We start from the raw sequence: 19,968 nt of genomic DNA, 5'->3' as shown, positions 1-19,968 counted from the left end.
GATTAAGCCAACACCCTTGAGGAAGATTAAGAATAAAGATGGCACATTTCGTTTTAAACAACGAAGGATTAAATGTGTTAAGAAGGTTTTTGTTATCAGATGGGATCAGGATATGCTGACAGAGATGACATTTTGGCAGATAGATATCAAGTCAGGCGAAGCACAGATGTTTGTTGATGATTCACAGAAACAGATGTTGCTACGCATGTATGATCCAATGCAGGTTGTCAACTTGTCAAGAGGTGATCAGAGAAGACTTTTGGATACACCTTGTTTAGCAGTGGATTTTTGGAGAGTTGAAGAAAGGCGCTATCGAAACATTCTCGCTCATTGTTTACAAGAGAGAATTCATGTGAATAGCACCAGACTTTTGTTTAATGGATCGCTTTGAAGTTCAAGTTTTGAACACTTTAAAGAGATCTAGTTGCAATCGTCAAGGGGGAGTCTATAGATGCAGATTCGTTGTGACAATCGCAACATAGATTTGATTATCGTTTATGTTTTAGGAACTATGTTCGTAATCATTTAAATAAGAACTTGTGTTGATATTTAATGATTACGTTTGAACTTCATTATTATATCTGTTTGTGTTTTGTATTGTGTTTGTGTGTTATATATTGTTTTGCAGGTACAAGAACATAGAAGCAAGGTTTATAAGTGTCGTAGAACACTTGAACGATGATTGGATGTTATGTACGAGCTAAACAAAGCTAAACAAAGAGTCAAAGGTCGTCCCTCGTGCTGACGTCATCAGCATGTAGGAACAACCTCGTGCAGACGTCAGCACGAGGTAAGTCAATTGACTTATTGTTTTCGGCCTAATCTTCGATTAAGGTCTAAGCCCACACGATCCAATACTTAACTAGTATAAATACAAGACCTAATCTACGGAATTAGGTTAATCTACGGAATTAGGTTAAATACAAAATGTAGTTTCTTTAATTAACCTCTTAATCGGATTATCTTATGTGTGTTGGGTATTCCGGGTTATGCGGGGGGTTATATGGGAATGTATGCTTAAAGTAAAGTTAAAGGGTGATTACGGGAGGTTGATATGGGATATGATGCTTACCTTTCTATGATGAATGGCATGTAAATGCAGGTTGCAAAGGCTTGAGGTAAGTACCCATGAAATGATATGATGATATGCTTATTACTTGTGATTATGATATGACGTTATGATAAAGTTATGCGATCATAATATGTTGTTATGTTAAAGTTATGTGATTATGAGTTGATGCTATGATACGTTTATGCTATCATGATATGATGTTATGCTAATGATATGTGAACACAAAATGGTGATATGTTTATGATATGATTAGATGTATGACTTGATCATCTAGTCACTAGTCCTTTGATTAGGATTGTCATGTTCACGTGCACGTTAATGGCCCTAATGAAATGATATTATGCGATTAACTTAGGTGAAAGAGTAGCCTAAGTTGATATAAAGTAAAGATGTAATATGTGCTTAGCTTAGGTGAAAGTGTAGCATAATCTAAGATAAAGTAAAGAAAGATAAAAGTGATTAGTCTAGGTGAAAGTGTAGCCTAAACTAATATAATAAAGAAGTCTCGAGCATATGTTGTGTTAAGCTTAACCCGTGCTAGTTGTAAAGCTAGTGCGTATGTGGTCGTTTGGGTGGCTCCTTGCGGCATAGTTATGTTGATCTTGTATTTCCGGATGGAGTGACTAACCACCAATGTTAGAAGCATGACGGGATACTATACGTGGTCACTTGGGTTGCTCCATGTGGCATAGTTATGTTGATCTTGTATTTCCGGGTGGAGTGATTAACCACTAATGTTAAAAGCATAACGGAATGCATGAAGTGGAATAAAGTTGATAAAGTAGATAAAGTTTTATAAGAGTAACATGAACAAGTTTTATGAAAGTAAAATGAAGAGTAACATGAACAAGTTTTATGAAAGTAAAATGAAGAACGTTTTATAATGTGTGTATCTTACTTAGCTAATTTATTAGCTAACATTTGCTTTTATGAAAATGTTGTGTCCTTCAGGATAAGCAGGTTTGAGCTAGAGAAAGGATTAGCGCGTGAGATGGGTAGATGTAACAAAGAAGACTAGCATAGTTCGTTGAATGCTTAGACTTCCTTTAGCCTTATGTTTTGGCTATTTCATTTATGATTTATGAACATGTAATAATGATGGCATTTATGTTGGTTCCATAACTTGGTTTTAAATTATATAGTTTGATGATGCACTTAGTAACACCATTTATTGAAAGTACCAACCGTTTCGGTTTGGGCAGTTTTTAAGTGATCCTATTTCCGCTATGTTTTAATCATCGTTTGGCAAAAGTTTTTTGAAATCCAAGTTTTTAAAATGACGGGTGTTACAAGTTCTGTCAACCCATTTTCTTTCGGTACATTACTATTTACTCCGAAAGTGGAGGTCTGTAGTTAGAGAGTTGCGCAACTAGGTTTCATCCACCCACCCACAAGTGTAACGGTGGAAGGTTTGTTGCCTTTGTGACGACCCTCACTTCCAGTCCGACCATAGTGGTGCTCTAGCTACTTTATATTTAAATGGTCGTCTCCATGGCGCGACCCTAATATTATTAATACAGCACTTGATTGACAGTTTGTGCCATGAAATGAATTATATATATATTGTTGGACTTGATAAAATGGTAGTAGTAGTGGCTCAAGTATTTACTCATCAAAATTATGTAAATTATGCCTTTGTGGCTAAATGAAATTGATATTGAATTATGCTCTTGTGGCTAAGTGAAATTAATATTAATATTGTTGATAATTGGAAATTGTTTGAACATACGGATTGGGTATCGTCCCTCATATGATATCTTGAAAGACGTTGAAATTGGTGATATTGAAATGATTTTGGTAACCGAATGATTTTGGTATGATATATGATTAATCGATTTATATACATTTTCTCTCATGATGATTTGACAAATGAGAACCTGAAATTTTACTATAGATTTTTCCAAGTCTTGATATGACATTATGGTATTTGGAAACTTGATAACATGATATGAAAATTATGTCGGTCATTTGATTTGGATATTTCGAAATGTAATAGTAATCGGTTTTCTAAGTATTAAAACGGTGATGTACCAAGATTTATATAAAAACCTATGCACTCTACCAACTATGTTTTCGTAGTTGACACTTTTCTTCATGCTTTTCAGGAAATAAGCTTAAGCATTAAAGATTTATATGCTTCATGATTATTTGCATTGCACTTTGGAGTCAAAGATCAAACCATGTGATAGGCAATGGAATCCGCCTTGATCATTGTAGTTTACTATTTCATGTGTTTGTTATTTGGTTCGTGGACTTAATATCCAAGTATGGTGGACGCATTTGTACTTGGAAATTGGTTCACATGTTTGTACATTGTAAATTCTTTTTATCAAATAAAGCTATGGTGAATGTTATTTATAATCCTTTGTTTTGAATACTCGACTTTCTGTACATCTCATTATTCCGCCTTAGTTGGGGTGTTACAGAAAATTGTATCAAGAGCCAAGGTTATAGAGAACATTGGAGTTCCTACGGGAATATCAAAACTATAGCCACTTTTCAAAACGCTTTTTATAGTCGAGTCGAGCATGAGGTTAAGTGGATTAGTTTGAGTTTTACATGGTAGGACCCTAATTAAACATAGAGTCATGAATCTACGTTTAATTATGAGAGAACCATGTAAAACTCAAACGACCACTTGGACTTATGTTCAAAAGGATTCCTTTTCAAAAAAAAAAAAAGAGAGATCTTTATTAAATCCGTTGTTATGAGCATACGTGTTGCATTTAGACATTCACCTAAGCACATATAAGGATTCGAGACTTGCTTTAGTTGAGGATTATGCTAGCTTGGTAGGATTCCTCTCCTTGCACATTAGAACTGAAACGAATCTAAGATTGAAATATATATTTGTTGATACATGCTACTCTATGCTATAACATGGAAACTTGGGCATGATAGATTTGATTGCAATATGAAAGTTATAAGGTACAATGTGAAAGCTTGTATTGTCTATGTGAAAGTTTAAAGGTGCAATGTGAAAATTTTGTGAGAAATGGATGCGTAAAAGATTTATGAACTATGATGTTGAACTTTAAGTAGCATATGCACTATAAAATAATGTGATTATTATGAAGCATGAAATTATTTTCGAATATGACTTGTTTAAGTTATTGGGTGATGAGACTGATTATTTAAGAATGAACTGAAAGGGGATATAGGTATGACAAGTAAAATGAAATTCTATAGCCGATATGGATATAAGAGCTTTTACTCTCTAAGTTTGGACTATTTGAAATATGAATATAAGAGCCCTTACTCTCTAAGTTTGAGCTATTTGAAATTAGCGTGTGAATATTGCGATGATTATGTAGTCATGCCTTACTATTAAGATACTTATTGCACCCTAAGGTTGAGCTATATAAGGGCTAGTGCGTAGATGATGTAATGACTATATAGTTGTGCCTAATTATGAGATAGTTATGATGCTCTATGATGTGACTATTGAGAACTAGTAATCGCTTGATATGATGATAATATGGTTAGTCCTTACTATCAAGATAGATATTGTATGTTGAGATTCGACCGCTTGAGAACTAGTGATTGCCCTTGGGAAATTCATTAGAAATTTTCTAAGTATGAAAGTTGTCATTAAGTACCCCTCCGATATTCGTTCACTCGTGCTTTTTGAAACTATTCAATATCCTTTTTCTTATGACACCGCTATTCATTATTTACATACGACGACGCGATATCACCTATAAAGCATCCTCTCACGTGCGTTTGACGATATACTCTAAGGATTATAGTCCCAAGATATGACGCGCTTGAAGATATCTACACACAACCTTTTTATGCGATCTGAGATGGCGCAAAACATATGGGGAATGTCAAACTAAGTCGGAGATTTACAAATGGTGAATGACACTAAGGCCTAATCACCATACAACGTCACCAGTCAAACACGAACCCATACATTCTAGATGACACATTGTGAGGAATGTAGCCTCGAAATAAGTCGGTGCGACATATGTTGACGTCATCGAAAGTTGGAGTCCAATGGGCAACATAACACATAGAAGTGATTTCTTTAACTCACGCAAAGAGTCTGATTCGAGTCTTGATGAATCTTTTGTTTCTATATCGTTATTTCATTCATTCAAAACCAAATTCTATATCCTTGACATTCTTGATAATTCAAAGTATTGATCACCACCGCTTCCCTTCAAAAGTTAATAACCTAACAACATACAAGTCACTTACCCAACACTCAAAAATAGCAAAATCGAGTAAGTGATACCCTACTCTCGCTGCGACATCAAGAGGTGCGAATGACGTTTAGTCATCAGTTGTCCAAAAGCGAAATGCTTGGGATAAATATATAGCATAGAAGATGCTATTGGATCACAAACATAACATAGGCCATGGAAGATATGTTGTATGTCAATCAAAGTACAAAGAAGCAAATTTTCGCAAGCGACGTTGAAGCCTTCCGTTTAACTCACCTAAAGATATTAATCTGGGTTGACGTCGTATTCTCGCTACGAACTCTTACTCCTCACTTCCACGTTGAAGCTAGCCAAGTTAATTTTGACAAACTCGAGGACCAAACATGATGAAAGCATGGTCCTTCTTCTTTTCCAAAGATTTACGAATCCCTTAATCCACGGATGACTCGACACAACACCTGAAAGTGGTGAGACCAAATAACTAACACCACCCACTCGCAACGACGTTAAGAAAAGGACTCACTCGATACAAGGAAGTTCAAGAAACTAGCGAGTCAGAGAAATATAGTATAAAAGATACTATAAACTAGTATACCCGATGGAAGCGATGCCTTGGATATGGTCTAAATGTGAGCGAGTGTAGAGGCAATTGAACCGAGGCCTCAAAGTGATGAAGGAATTAAAGGTCCTTTTATCCATGTAAAATGGAGCCTCGACGGAAATTAAAAGAAATTCCAAAGTTACCGTTGGAGCGAAGATGCAAAATTAAGGAGGATAAGAAGTAATATAAGACTTATGTGACCCCTCGATTTGAAGATAAATGAAAAATGATTTGGGACTACTCTGGAGGACAAGAGTAGTTACAAGTGGGATTAGGAAATCTGGCAAATTGAAGGTCGTCGAGAATGACAAGAAGATTTGACGGATTGAGGACTGCCAAAGAACTCAAGAAAGTAAGGCAATTCAAGGAACCTAGTTAAGAAGGTAGCTAATGAGCTTGCTTAGAGGATAAAGCGAGATGATACGAAAAGCATGGAAATCCCTTAAATTTTTCTAGAAGAAAAATGTTAAGGGGGTAATCACAACACAGGAAGATACTCGAACATGGAGAATGAAGCGCAAGACTATACTTTATCGTTCAGGAAGAGTTATTCAGTAGCATCATTGAAGGTGATGTAGAGTAGGGAGTAAAGTAAAGGAAGGTGATTTAACCCAAACGGTAAAGTGAGGACATCGACGTTATCTACAAGATGTAGTTCCGGAGATATTCATCTTTATGGCATTCCTCAAGTTATTCTTGAATACCACTTGGAAAACCACTATCGAAAACCAAGCTATTAATAGAATAGATCAACTAAGCCAAGAGAAAGCGGTATACGCTCAACGCACGAGTTTAGAAGCAAGGTGAGTTATGAAGGTTAACCCCTCGAGGTCAACGTTTGTAGAGAGGTAAGCTAAAATGAGATGAACCCGAGTGAAAAAAAAAACTAATACAAAAATAAAATATTTTAGAACACATGGCGAACAGTCAAGAACCATCGACCCACAAAGTGGTGCAACCAAGAAAAGTGAAGAACAAAAACAACATGAAATCGCTAAGTTAGTAGTGAAAGCAAATAAGGAATACAACATTAGAAGTTAAGGCAGATACCACCACAACGATTAAGGAAGTTGGTCATTGAATTAACTTTCAAGAAACTACAAACTCCGGAAAGAGCTATTTATGAAACACTGGAACGGAAGCGTGATAATGATAACATACATCTGTGATGAGTTAGGATCCAAGGATCCCTATCACTATGATCTTGCAAGTACCCCTGAGATAAACTCCAAGGACTATCGACTGCGCGTGTGTCATCCATAATAACAATTATCTAGTAAGAGATGGATCCAAGTGGCAAAACGGTAAGGAGTATGGTTATCCATCAAAACACGAAAGAGAAATGGAGAAAACTAGATGGTTGGGAGAAGGATGAGGTGTGAAGCTTCACCTAACTTATGTTACATCACGATTCCTAAGAGCATTGGACTAGTGTACTTGAAAAGAAGCTTAGCTTAGAAAACAAAAAACAAAAAAACAAAAAATGAAAATATGAGGCTTTAAAGGGCAAGGTCATTGTGAGTTTTGTAGAGGCCTGAAAGGACCCAAGAAGAAATGTCCTAACAAGGGATTCATACTAATGAGGGCTTGAAGTGTTAGTCTTGCCAAGACGGTGAGGATGTGATATGATTATTTGTAACTATAAGGATTGTGTAAACTCTATCGTGAGGAATGCGTAGGCATAGAATAGAATTGGAAGAGGTTATACGTGCAATGTTGACAAGGAGTTTAGCCAAAAATATGGCATAGATGGTGGTACTTTTACGTTAAAAAGGAAGAAATAAAGGTGCCATAAAACGATTTACAAGCTAATATTGGCAAGAGCAAGAGAAATTATTAACAATGTGACTTAGTGAATAACGGAAAAAGGTGGCTTTGGGAAAATAAGGGCGAAATTGAAAGAACAAAGGTAAGTATGGGAAACAAGATGGAACTATCATCATGCATTACATGACCGATTTCCTTTGCACGCCATTAGACAATAAAGACGAACTGAAAACCCTAGAATGAGGTATTATGGAGGTGTACCTTTGCAAATTTTAATGCAATTTGGCATCCCGGATTAGCAACACCCTTGTTAAGGGGGTAATCCCTTAACAAGTGATTTGTCATAAACGAAGTCAATAATTGCTAGTAGCGGCAAGTGTATCCAACATCAAACCAAAGAAAGATAAAACTAAGCAAGGAGCCAGTGGAGGATTCTTTATTGGGGAAATGAGTAGTCACCAATGATCGAAATCCCAACGTCTCTTACTATTTTTGTTATAACTCACGTTACGATTCGTTTGCTCGTTTCCGTATCAATATTCTTGTCATCATCCCATTACTTAACATTGATCTAGGCAAGATGGACAGCCCATAATGTTTTCTTGCAATTAATCTCAAGTCGTCTCAAGAAGTGAGCGACAATTATAACTCTTTTAAAGCTTCTAATCAAGTGATATTCAAGGCAACAAGCAAGACATGCCCCCAACTACGGAGATCAAAAGCTTGTAAGTAACAAAAAGAGTCCGTGATAAAAGCTATATGAACCCTCACATTTGTAAGACTTCGTGAAGCTATCCTTAGTGTCAATCTATTCATTTTATCACCGTGTGAACGAGCGAACTTCGAGGACAAAGTTGGTGTTAAGGGGGTAATGATGTAACAACCCTCAATTTCTAATTAGGATTACTTACTTATATTTATCTAGATATCTATCTCTAGAGGTTTATTAAGAGAATCGACCTTCTAGACATTTAAGACAAGTGGTAATTGCCTCTAGTTCAACAGAATACCAAAAGATAGCTACTTGCTTTAGAAATGCCATCAACAATAACTATAATTATACAAGACAAACTCAAAGAGATTGAGTAATAACAACCTTACAAGTATGGAAACTAAACAATCAAGCATCTAAGAAGGCAAACAAATCAACATTTCAACTAATAACAATGTGCGTCGATAAAATTTATAATTCAATTACATATGTGTATATACATACATACACGACATACATATATATACAACTTTCACATAAGTCTCAAAGTTATGGGAAATACATTACAACTTAAAATATACATATATGTGTACATAAACTCTTGTAAAATTCACCAATCAACATACAACTAACCCACTTATTCTTACACTTACACATAAATATACATCACATATACATATACATACACATAAACACTAGTTAGGACTTAAACCCAACACATACCACTCAGGTTAGCCAATGAATTCACTCCTAACCCACTACACCACCCCACACAACCAATTAGCTCACTCCTAGCTTCTTTTCTTCCTCTAAATCACGTACTCTCTCCCCCTGCCTCTCTCATTTTCAGATTTTTCTCTCAAACCAACACACACACATGCAAGAACACTCTCTCCAAGTCTCTCAAAAATTCTGCACTTCTTCCTCTTCATTTTCGGTTTAAACAAGGTAAAATGGAGCTTGAATAAAACTAATCTAATGCAATAATAAGTTTCCTTGATCATCCAACAACTAGAGTCATGAATGAGGGAAGCATGGAGTCGATTTGGAGGCAACAAGGTCACGAAATCAGCCCTCTAAGAGGCTGATCGAACAGCAGCAGAAACAGGAGCAAAACAAGCCCAATCTTCTTCCTTTCTTTTGATTTTTGATCATCAAAGGGTACCCAACTTGTTCCTTTGTTTGTTCATCATCCTTTCTTATATTTTGTAGCTCACATTCCCTTCTTTTCAAGCTTGCTACAACCAACAAACAACTCTTGGGCACCCATCAAGAACAAGACCCAATAACACTCTTGATCTTCTTGTTTTGATTTGCAAAGGTTGTTAGCTTCAACTCTCTTGAATCTCACCTTACTAATCCTTGATTTCTTAAACTAAAAACACATAGATCTATGCATGAATGCACATTTAAAATACTGATTTTAAAGAAAGAATTAAGAATGAAATAGATAATAATGAATTTAGTGTAAAAGTGTTAGATCATCACATGCATGTTAAGATTTGCACTAGTTTTGGTTGATTTTGATTTGTGATATGAGATGGATGAATGATGACTTTGAATTTGATAAGAAATCTGTGTATTTGGTGTTAAAAAATCATAGGAAAAGGAGTATCAAACATGTTAGAGGTGAAATAAAGAGTAAATTAAGCAAGAAAGCCTATTGGTGAGTTGATATAATCAAGAACGATCTGACAGAATTAATCTTCTATCTTGTAATGGGTAAACTGGGCATGTGAGGGCATTTTCAAGCAAAACTTTCAAAATAAAAGTTGTAGAGGAACGAGATAAGAATAACCACGAACTGGAATTACTCAAAAATACGGAACCAAACGAAAGATATGATGTTTCAACTGAAACTGGTCAAACCTGTAATTTTGTCTGAATATTCTGTGAGCTTTGACAATTTTTATCTCCTAAACCAAAATGCTCCAGGAGGTCATACTTGGTGGAAAGTAATTTCAATGTGTCCATGACTTAAAATAAATTTCTGGTATTTTTCTGAAGGTCATATCATTAAGAACTTTTATAAAACATTTCAAGTCGCACAACAGCAACCATTCTGACCAGTTTTAGTTTGGAAATTTTTAGAGGTAGCAAACAATGTCTAAAAATTAAGTAAAAATTTACAAAATTATAAGACACATATAGGTTGCTACACAAAAATCAGGAAGGTTCAAATAGTTCGTCTTGACCCCAAAATAGTAGCTAACATTTCGTAAAAATAAAGTATAAAACAAAAAATATGTAAGTAATCTTATAAATGGCATAATGGGCTATGTAATGAACTAAGAACCATAATGGGCTAACCCGGACCAAATAACCAACCCATAAAACCACAAATCATTAGGCCCACCTAGTCCAATAAGGTATTTGGCCCAATAACCAATATAACCCATTAAGCACATAACCCAAATAAGGTGAAGCCCAACAACTAATGTAAGCCCAAAACATTTAAAAGCCCATGACACTTTGGGCCTAATTGATAATGGCCCATAACAGTTAAACGAATTTCATGAACCAAGTAACCGCAAGACAAATCGATAAATATACGAGTTGAAGATAAGTGTAATCAAAATAAACCAAAGATAATTAAGTGAGATAAACATAAGTAATTATGTTAGCCAAACTATATATTGACATCACAAATACTAATTCGTGCTAAAGATAAGTGTAATCAAAATAAACCAAAGATAATTATATGTTGATTGTTGTTGATTTGGATCTTGAGCTCGATCCTGATCTTCATGATCATCATCTCTAGTCTTGTTAGCAAGCTCGTCATCCTTACAACTACTTTTATCTCCCCCTTGAGCCAAGAATTGGTCAAGTCTAGATCCAAGAGAATGAACAACAGTTGTCATTACGTCCATCTCTTCTTGATGCTTAGCAGCTTGGAGCTTTAGCTGATTCTCCAAAGCTGTAACCCTCAACTCTAACATCTTCTTCTCAAAAAATAAACAACTCAGCTGCACTTGAACTAGAGCAACTAGACGTGGCGTAGAAGCAACATCAGATGTAGAGGCCTGAGGTGGCATCGTAGCTTCAAAAGAAGGCATACGAGCACTGAAAGTTCCTGTGGGAGGCATCTGTGGTCTTTGTAGAGGAGCCAACAGACGTCCCATTATTGTCGAAACAGAAACTGTCGCCTGAATTGGAGCAGATAAAGGCCTAGGAGCAACAAGTGTCGGCTCTAGCTCCTGACGAAATGTAGACTCCGGAGCAGTAGGAATCGTAACAGTTGTAGCCTCAGTAACAACTTGTGCACGAGAACCAATTCCTCTAATAATAAACTTTGGTCTCGACCTTCTCTCCGCAACAACGACACCAGTAGTAGAAGTAGCAGACACAAAAACAGGAATCTCAGAAACAGAAGCTCTTAAAGCAGCAACCAATGGAGTATCACCAACATTAGGTGCATGAGACCTCTCCATGGCTTCATTATAAGCAGCATATTCTCTATCAACTTCAGCCTGAGATCTTGCTTGTCTTCTTCTTCGCTTCGGCAATCTCTTTTCCTCTTCTTCATCTTCTGAATCCTCAACAACATTAACAGGGACTTCAGAAGGATCAACATCAACATCAACTGGAGCAGAGGTAGAAGAAGAAACTCTAGTAGATGGTGGTACAAAATTTGTAGGATCATCAATATCCTCCATAAGAGCATCCATATCTGGATCATCCTCCAGATTTCCAGCAAACAAAGGAACGTCATTAAGTCCCTCAAACTGATCAGCTCACTCTTCCTGAGGATTATCTTGAGCCTGATCATCACCACCAGCAGCAGCAGCAACAAGTTCATCATCTTCCCAACCTTGTCTAGGGGCAACATAGTTAGGATCAATAAAATGTCCGAACAGAGGTGGATTATCAACCTCAATCGGAACATTTCTTCCCGACACGTGCTTCATACTTTCAACAAATGCCTTATATGTAAGACGACCTAAATTGAACGTAGGACCGTCAAATGGCAAATCAGCTGCAAAGTGACGAATTATGATCATCACAAATCTCGGAAACAAGTAAAACTTCTTGTCGGTTCCAAATGATCGCATTTGCCTCTCAAAATTATCAAATATGTACTGAGAAAAGCTGTATGGCTTGTTCAGCACCAAAGCAACCAACTGAGATGCATTCGGGATATTCATCTGATCGTGACCCGTACTCCAATGACTAATAGACCTCAACAAATAGTAAACAAGTAGCTTCCATTTGCCGCGAAGATTCTTCCTAAAGTATGGGTGTGTAATGTTTCCAGCATAACCCATACGACGTAGAGCACCATCACAGAATTCTTCTGTAAACTCAGTAGGACCTTGCTCCATGTCATCATCACCTAAGCGTAAAATAGTCCTTAAGTCTCCAGCTGAGAATGAAATAGAACGTCCTCCAATAGTAGTGCGAATGTACAAATGATCACCCATCTGCACTGATCGGGCTGAGTTCCAAAACTCCCGAATGAGACTTATTACCAACGGAGGGTTCTCGGTCAACGCAAAGTTAATGCGACAACGTGCAAGAAACTGGAGAACACCGTGAAACTCTGGAGTGCACCCCGTCTGCGTAATGCTAAGATCAAGTGCAGCATTGTGCTCTTTCGCGAACACACGAGCATTATCACCTTGTCCAGCCATACCTGCACAAAAACAGACAAAAATGAGAAGAAAAACAATAAGTTAGAAATTGAAAAAAAAAAATAAGGGTTTTGGTTTTCTGGTTCGTGATGACGTCATCACGAGGAGGATTTCCCTCGTCGTGATGTCAGCACGAGCCAACATGAAACCCAGATTTGTCAAACTATAAACAGCTTCATATCATGATTAAACGAATTAAAACATGATCTTGAACTTGTTTTATGTAATAACATGCCCAAAAACGAAACAAATTCGATTAAAGATGAACACGAAGTGAACATCCTTCGTGTTTTTCGTCTTGTTCGTGTGAATAGTGACCGAAACACATAATCTTCAATTAATCTTGATCTAACACTTATTAACTTAATTTTTGGTTAGACTTAACATGTTAAAACATCGATTAATCCAATTTTAAGTCCAATTTAAGTCCAAATCATTAAAAATCAAAGATTTAATCCATGTTTTGTTCGAGTTACTGTTCACGCGAGGAGAATTCAAAAGTCGGGCATTATAACGACTCGAAATCTTTAATTTTCATAGTTAAAACATCAAATAATCATCCTAGATTATGAATATACCAACAAATCTGAATGATGAACACAAAAAGGTGGTGAAATCGATCAAATTAGAGGACGAATGAATAGGGGCACGAAGGAGAGGAAGTTCATGTGGTAATTTAGGGTTTAATTTTGGTTAACGGTAATTAATGAATAGTAAAAACCCATATTTATATTTGAATCCTCATGGACCGGGCCGAAGGACTAACTTCGTGGGCTTCGTGATGACGTCAGCGCGAGACATGCTGACGTCAGCACGAGGTGATTTTGAATTTTCAGATTTTAAACCACATAAGCTGCATTCCTTAGCCAAATTTCACGAATTTTCCAGAAATTTAAACAAGGAAAAATTCTCAGAAACTCCAGAAACATAAACCTGTAGATACTCGTTACTAAAACCTGTATCTACTCGATTATGTAATCATAAATCATCCGTACTAACTTGTCATCACAATAATGTATCAAATAAATCTTACATTATTATCTTGACATAAAATCGATCATTTCTTCATTGATGTTTAACTCAACAAATGCAAACTTACATTAAAACATATTTAATGTATAATGCATTACAATACATCAAAATATGATATCAACAACCTATCACATTACATCTTAGGTTGTGATATTGATAAAATTATAACCTATCACACTAAGTCTTAGGTTAATAAATACAAGGCAATCCATCCTTGTAGCACAATTCTTGTAATTTCTGAGCAAGTTTTATTGTCCGTCGCAATGCAATTCTAATAAGCAAGTGAAAACAATTTTGCCTTCAATCACAATCTGAAATTTTGATGCCAATTTCATTTAAAATGAGTTTATTATCTGTAACCTGCACACTTAACAAACTTCATCAATGCATCAAAAATAATAAAAATATCATAAATATGCAAAACAATCAAAATCTTAACCTAACAATCATTACAAGATCTAAGGCAAGTCCAATCTTTGTCAAACATACTTATCAACCAAAAACATTTCATTTTCTAAATTAAACAACTTATGTATTAATTAGAAAATCCATCTTTCAAACATTTATACCGTAAGCAACAAGACTTATATAATTCACTAAGAATTATAACTTTTAATGCTTATCAAATCTCTCGTGCAATAAGAACTAGTTTGACACACAAACTGACACATATTACAAAAAAAAAAATATAGACGAAACAAAATAAAAATAAAAAAATAAAAAATAAAAAATAAAAATAAAAAACTAAGCTACTTTATTTATTTACAAGAAATTCTAAGTTTCTGCAGATTAGATCAGATTAGCATTTACATAAGTCTGCAAATGAGAAATAATTCTCTTATTATTAGTTATGAACAGTGACCCAACCACGATTACCAGTATATTTGTCCTCTTAAACACTCGGTACTTCCAGTTTCCTTTGAGTTGTGACACTTTCGAAATACCATGGCCAAGGACAGTCACCATGTAACCCGAGTAACCTAATATGCCACCGAATAGTTTGCGAACTTATGTGACCCACATTCAGATATACTTCCGTAATCGATACAAGCACTAAGATAACAAATATTCAATATATATTCAAAAACATCCTTAAACAAATCATGAAACACTTTTTAGATAACAGAATTTAATTACTTTGTAATTTAACTTATTTGCTTTTGCATTTCATTATTTATAAAGAACCCGTGATTTTCTATGAGACGCATGTAGCGAACTTTCTGACAACCTATCCCAAGTTGGAAGCTTTAGGTAGGCTAGGTAAACAAAGACACCCCGAGGACATACTTGTCCGAATCTCAAAGACCACATTAGCCCCTTAATTTTCATTCGTTTCATTTGCATAAACAATATCACATTTAACTTTCATGCTCATGATTGGTAGAGGTTTTTGCCGATACATTGAACAAATCTTATAGTAATGCTAGATCTTTCACAAAATTTAAGGACTAGATCAATTCATTACTGAAAAGCAAGCATTCTCATCCATATATCTGAATATGTTTCCCACAAGAACATTGCATAATTTAAGTTCAGATTAAGGAAACCTTGCTACTTTGTGTCTACCAATATATCCCAAATTGTAATCACTGAACTAAGCAGTTATATTATGATTAAGCAGACTTAAAAGCTAAGTATCCTCACTTCTTTACTTGTTGTTTTCTAGATTGACCATTTTCTATTTCAGGGATTGGTATACCATACTCCTTCATTTCATTTATGGTATCAAGCGTCTGTATTGCTTCCTCCATAGTTTTTACAGGTTTAAAAGGAGCATAATGTCTATCCTTATATGGAATTTGTTTAGCTAACCATTCTTCTTTATTTTCCACACACCAAACTTTATCAATTTTTGATTTAGGTTCAATCCTATTTATAGATACTTATTTATCATAGAAAACTGTATCACAGTCCTTCAATGTATAGTATACTACTTCATCTGGATTAAAACCTAATTCAGTTTGTTGGTGATCTCCTTGTAGAAGTAAATCAGAATCTTTAGTCACGTTACTTTCCTTCTTAAGAATAACATTTTCAGCAGTTAAACTAGTTAAATTTTCTTTCATTTTCAATATCTCAAGTTTTAAATCTGACACCATTTTACAAACATCAATTATAGAAGATAAAGAACAAGATACGTTCTGATCTGCAGCCTTGCAATCTGCCATGTATGCAACAAAATCTTCATTTGTCATACCTTCAAGTATCACGAAGTTCTTCATTTGTTCTTCAATGCTCTTCATAGAAATGTCATCAACAGGAATCGGTGACTCTTCCTTTTCTTCAGATGCTTTTACTGCTGTCATTTGTTCACTCTCAGATCTTACGGTCTCAGCAACATTACATACATTCTTCTGAACTATCTCAGATGCACTTTCTTCACTTGAGTATACAACATAATCAATTATTGCAGCTACCTCATCATATAATTCTACCATGTAGGCATGATTCGAGGTATCATCAGATTGTGTATCCCATTGATAAGTACCATCTGTATTTTGAACAACAACAGCCTTTGACTCCGAAAATGGTGACGAAACTGGCTGTTGTGGAGTAGCAAGATATGTAATCATTGCTTGAGTTTTATGATTACTTGGAGTAATACCGCCTTGATTGTAATTTTGACGACCAGCAACGGTATAATCAATCCTCTTAGGTCGCTGACACTCTCTTGCAAAATGACCAAATCCAGCACAGTTATAACATTTCACCTTGGATTTGTCAAAGCCTTTAGTGTCATTACCTATAGGTCTCCTAGTTCTCTGAGTGAATCTTCTTACCTTAATAGTAACCATAGCTAGCTGCCATTGTAGATCCATTTCTTCCAAATCATCAGGATCTATTTGATTGTAATCCTCATCAATTACTACCGGATCAGTAATCTTTCCTCCGATAAATGCTTCATGAGGATTACAAAAGGCTGAGTAAACACTCATTCTTCCTTCTACAGAACTCATACTCATTGGCATAAAGTGAAAAGATTGTACATTGCTCTTGACATTCGAATGTGTATTGTCATAAACAACATATCCAGCAATACCTTTAAAATCTACTATTGGTGTAGCTTCTGCACCACTTAGAAATGCATTGTTTCCCGAGCTAGAACTTGCTAAATGAACAGACTTAGCATGATATAAAGATGGAGCTTGTGTAAAATCCAAGTGAGTATCTTTAATTCTTCTCTTCATGTCTCTGTTCTTCAGCTTGGAAACTACCTTTTCAAAGTCCCATGTACTGTATTCCTGATCATCTTGAAGTTGATGAACATAATCAGTCCATGTCTTAGGCAATGAGTCCAAAAACTTATCAACTAGCTCAGTTTGAGGATAAACAACCTCAAAGTACGACAACTCAGTGGTCAAATGTCTGAATCGAATAATAATCTCGTCAAGAGATTCTCCTTTCAGTCCATTAAAGGCTTCATACTGGCGCTTCAGGAGTTTGATACGATTCTTCTTCAAGGTTACATCGCCCTCACAATATCTTTCAAGAGCGTCCCATAAATCCTTTGAAGTAGTGTACTTTTTGAACAAATGTACACTATCTTGAGGCAAGGCCATAGTAAGAGTGGACAAGGCCTTTCCTTCAATTGCGTATCTTTTACGTTCTTCAATCGGCATATCAGCATAAGTATACCTACCGATCACTCCATTCTTCTCATACGAAGGCCAATCAAAACCTTGAGTTATTACAAGCCACATTTCCATGTCGGTGAGACGAATGTAGTCTTCAAAACGTCTCTTCCACATCCAATAATTTTCCATACGGAAAAGCTTTGGAGGTGTATTAACCCGACCAACCTCATGATCGTGCATGATCATCTGGCTGATGAGTAGGGCATTTGGTGAACTTGCAGCAGCTGGTATGGTAGTCATTTCGAATCTTTTGGTGACAAATCAAACAAAATAACACTAAGTTCGTGTGATACGAAGTACACATGGCACGAAGTACGAAGTATACGTGGCACAAAGTATACGTGGCACGAAGCACGAAGTATACGTGGCACGAAGTATACAGAACACTAGTCACGACCTAAGTCACGAAGAGTGGTTCGCGCTGACGTGGCACAAGGTTAACACGAAGTCAACAGATGACGTGAACACGAACACGAAGTTCACCTCGTGCTGACGTATGCACGAAGTAACACAAAGAAGAGCACGAAAATCCTTTTTTAACACGAATTTCGAATCGAATTTGCAATCAATAGCCAATCAAACGATCTTAAACCTTCTGGTAATCAACCTTAGGGCTCTGATACCACTTGTAAGGTGCCCTATTGTTGCGTGGATCGTAATAAGATGTGATTCGTTATGTCAAGAGTGCGGAATCCTCTTGAGATAACTAGATTGCTATTGCCTTTTGTTGATTAATAAGAAATTAACCAACCCAAGGAGATGCACAAGGCTTGTGGTTCGTGTAGGAGGTAACACGAAGGAACAAATAACCTTGATTCGTATATAATCAAAACGATCTAAAATTATTAACCAAGATTCAAAACGATTAACCTAATTCCGTAGATTAGGTCTTGTATTTATACTAATTGATACTGGGTTGTGTGGGCTTCGGCCTTAATCATATAATTAAGCCCGAATTAACAAATAGTCAATCCACCTCGTGCTGACGTCAGCACGAGGGTAATCCTTCATGCTTATGACGTCAGCACGAGGGACGTGCCTTTGACTCTTTGTTTGGCTTCGTTTGGCTCATACATAACATTCAATCATCGTTTAAGTGTTCTACGACACTTATAAACCTTGATTCTATGTTCTTGTACCTGCAAAACAATATATGACACACAAACACAATACAAAACACAAACAGATATAATATTGAAGTTCAAACGTAATCATTAAATATCAACACAAGTTCTTATTTAAATGATTACAAACATAGTTCCTTAAATATAAACGATAATCAAATCTATGTTGCGATTGTCACAACGAATCTGCATCTAGAAACGGTAAATCTGCTATTTTGTGCCGAATGATTATCATCACAAATCTTGGAAACAGAAAGAATTTCTTATCGTTTCCAAATGCTCTCAACTGCTTTACAAAATTATCATATAAGTACTGAGAAAAGTTGTAGGGCTTGTTCAGCACAAGAGCAACCATATGAGAAGCAGTAAAAATGTTCAACTCATGACCTGCACTCCGATGACTAAGGGACCACAATAAGTAGTAGGCAAGCAATCTCCATTTGCCTAGAAGACGATTCTTGCGATAAGGATGAGTAATATCACCAACATATCCCATACGCCTGAGAGCACCGTCACAAAAGCTTTCTTCAAACTCAACAGGACCTTGCTCCATATCATCAGTACCTAAGTCCAAAATAGTCCTTAAGTCTCCAGCAGTAAACTGAATGTTACGTTCAGCAACAGTAGTGCGAATCATAGTGTGATCACCAACTTGCACCAATCTGGCTGAGTTCCAGAATTCAGTAATAAGACTTATGACCAGCGGAGGATTCTCGGTCAAAGCAAAACGAATACAAGAGCGTGCTAGATACTGGAGGACACCGTGAAATTCTGGTGTGCATCCCGACTACGTAATGCTGAGGTCAATTGCAGCATTATGTTCCTTGACGAACACGCGAGCACCTTGTCCTGCCATACCTGCATAAAAACAAACAAAAACGACAAGAAAACGAAAAGTTAGAATAAACAAAAAACAAAAATTAGGGTTTTGTCATTCTGCTTCGTGATGACGACATCACGAGGAGGATTTCCTTCGTCGTGACGTCAGCACGAGCCAAGCATGAACCCAGAACACGAAGTACAAAACATCTCCATACGATGTTAAAATTCATCTAAAACATCATCGTGAACTTGTTTATAGTTCGTGTATGCCCAGAAAACAAAAAATCGAAACGAATTCAATTTAGATGAACACGAAGTGGATGTTCTTCGTGTTCTTCATCTGCTTCGTGTGAATAGTAAACGAGCCATAGATTCTTCAATTAATCTTGATTTTAAACAT

Source organism: Erigeron canadensis, chromosome 1, assembly GCF_010389155.1.
Source record: "Erigeron canadensis isolate Cc75 chromosome 1, C_canadensis_v1, whole genome shotgun sequence".
Taxonomy (NCBI): Eukaryota; Viridiplantae; Streptophyta; class Magnoliopsida; order Asterales; family Asteraceae; genus Erigeron; species Erigeron canadensis.
This window is presented reverse-complemented; position numbering follows the sequence as displayed.